The sequence below is a fragment of the Ciona intestinalis genome, unplaced genomic scaffold (genome assembly GCF_000224145.3).
Source record: "Ciona intestinalis unplaced genomic scaffold, KH HT001055.1, whole genome shotgun sequence".
Lineage (NCBI taxonomy): Eukaryota > Metazoa > Chordata > Ascidiacea > Phlebobranchia > Cionidae > Ciona > Ciona intestinalis.
This window is the reverse complement of record NW_004191376.1, coordinates 20946-23314: the sequence shown is the minus strand read 5'-3', so window position 1 is coordinate 23314 and position 2369 is coordinate 20946. Positions and strand designations below refer to the sequence as shown.

The 2369-nt window shown below is 34.1% G+C and overlaps 2 long non-coding RNA genes across 2 annotated transcripts in view; both read right to left on the bottom strand.

The window, feature by feature from the left end:
- Positions 1-2369, bottom strand: part of LOC108950810 — a 21211-nt gene that overhangs the window by 117 nt on the left and 18725 nt on the right. The window lies entirely within an intron of this gene.
- On the bottom strand, positions 113-2363 carry LOC104266236. Its single transcript, XR_717472.3, has 3 exons — positions 1269-2363; positions 1031-1139; positions 113-228 (listed from the first exon to the last, which is right to left on the bottom strand). It is a non-coding gene; the product is annotated as an uncharacterized LOC104266236 (long non-coding RNA).

Here is a 2369-nt window from a genome sequence, read left to right as displayed (position 1 = left end):
TAATTTTGCTTTTGCAGATACAATTTTCTTAGGGAGCTTTTTTACCCTTTGCCATCGTACAGGACGTTGTGTAACAGAATAAAGCGTTTGGATCTTCATCCTGGAATACAGCATGTCATCTTGGACTGGATGAAAATTAAAATGCTTGGACTTCAACCCCACGAGCGCTCTTGCTGTATTCTAGTTGATGAGGTCCAAATTGCTAAAGCTGTTGAGTATGACCCATCACTGAAAAAGTTTGTGGGATATGTTAGCAGTGAATTCTCATCCTCGCAGTTGGTGGCCTCACACGTTTTGTGTTTTATGGCAAAGGGTATTGCCACCAAATGGAAGCAATTAATTGGTGAGTGTTAACTATATACGTACAAACGTATGTTACATACCTATACCATTGTTGCATGATATATAATTCAAAACTATGTTCTGCAAAAAGTAAACAGTACATCAACAATAAAGGGCATCAGACAATTATTTGCACATTTATTATTAAATCAGAGTTAACAATTAACATAAGCACAGATTTTCGTGTTGTATGCCGAGCAAACGCATCTAACCTTTAGGAGCCTGTATGGCTCCTAAATGCCCATGAGGTCCGGGCACAAATTTTACATTTTATTTTAATTCGTAAAAATAGGTATAAGTCGTATTGCATATCATTTTCATTAAATGCATGTATGCTATCAACAGCTTTTAAAGGAACATACCAACAAAATTTAAAATGTGTATACGGATAGAGATACTCAAATTTGATCTAACAGCCAGTTCGATTTCACCTAGTTTTTATATAGGCTATATTGATTTTCTAAACTTTAGTTGTACCTTTAAATCACAATTAAGAATCTCTGACTCTATCCGTATACTCATTTTGAATTTGAGTTTTTGTTGGTATCTTCATTAAAATCGAGTTGGTGCATATTTGCATACTACTACTGCAACCTGATTATTCGATTTGAAGTAGAAGCTATGGATGCAATCTTGGAAAATAAAGCCTCTTAAAGTAAAGGAAATAAAAAAATGTCTTAATAGTTACCCAAAAGCAGATTTTGCGTCTTCTCTTTTTATTGTTGCAGGTGCTGCTGAACAAAGTGACCTGAACAGACGAGAAAGATGTATTGATTTGACAGCTCCCCATGAAAAACCTGATAAAAAAACAATTCACATTCTGACTGTTCTAATATGGTATGAATCATTAACAGAAAACTAAAATAAATATTTGACAGGAAGAAAAGGCAGCGTTGCAGATTAAAGATGACAAAGTTATTACTTACCCTGCGTCCCTGCCTTTGGTTGGTAAAGTATGATCCTTCAAAGGATTCCTGGATCCTCTATTAAATTGAGCAAGAAAAAAGTTTTTTCATTACTAAAAAAATCCTTGACTCTTCCTAAATCTATAACAATTTTGCTATACATTATTATGTTTTGCTCTTCGTTTTAGAAATTTTAATAAAATGTTTGGCAAATACAATTTGTGTTTTAAAATTTGCTTGCTGCAGCCTGTACACATGTCAATTTAATAGTAAGTTGTGCGTCATGCGGAAGATGATCAAATGGGATTCTTTACATACATAAACAAGAATTTGCAACTAGACCATGAAACAATTTTAGGGCAAGCTGAATCCCGCATACCAAACAATTAGAGTGATGCGATGTTATAACATCAATTTAATAGAATAAAGTTTCAAAAAAGGTATAAAAAAACTTAAAAAGGAGCTAAGAAATACTTTTGGTCAATTGCCCGGACCTTTTTTTACAATAAAATGTATTTAATAATAAGTAAAGGGAGGCTGCGTCCTTTTCAAATCCTATTTTATATCTAGCATATTTTTACACTGGAAACTCAATTGTTGGAAAAGAGTTGTGGTGTTTGACAAAGCAACTTGTAATGGAACTTGGAAATCGTGGGTATCTTGTAAACGCCATTGTCAGTGACATGGGTGCTGCTAATCAGGGAATGTGGAAAGCTGCGGGAATTGTTTCTAACAGGTTTTAATACTTATACAAAAGTTAAACCTGCTTTAAACACTGTTTAGACTAAGTAATTGTTTGCAGTTGGTTTAATTTCTAACATCTTGTATTACTGTTGCACCAGGGATCAGGTTGTTTGCAAAATTCCACATCCTTTTTCACCAAGTTCTTGCCTGCATTTTATTGCGGATGTTCCCCACCTTTTAAAAAATTTAAGAACTTCTTTCTTGAAGCATACTATTCTTCTTCCAGATGATATAGTTTGTAAATATGAGTTACCATCAGCAGAGGTAGGAGATTTTAGTTTTATTTGAAGACCAAAGTATCAGAGCCAATATATGCAATGCAGGTAGATTTTAGATTTGTTCGTATGCTGGTTGAACAACAGGAGGCAAAGGACCTAA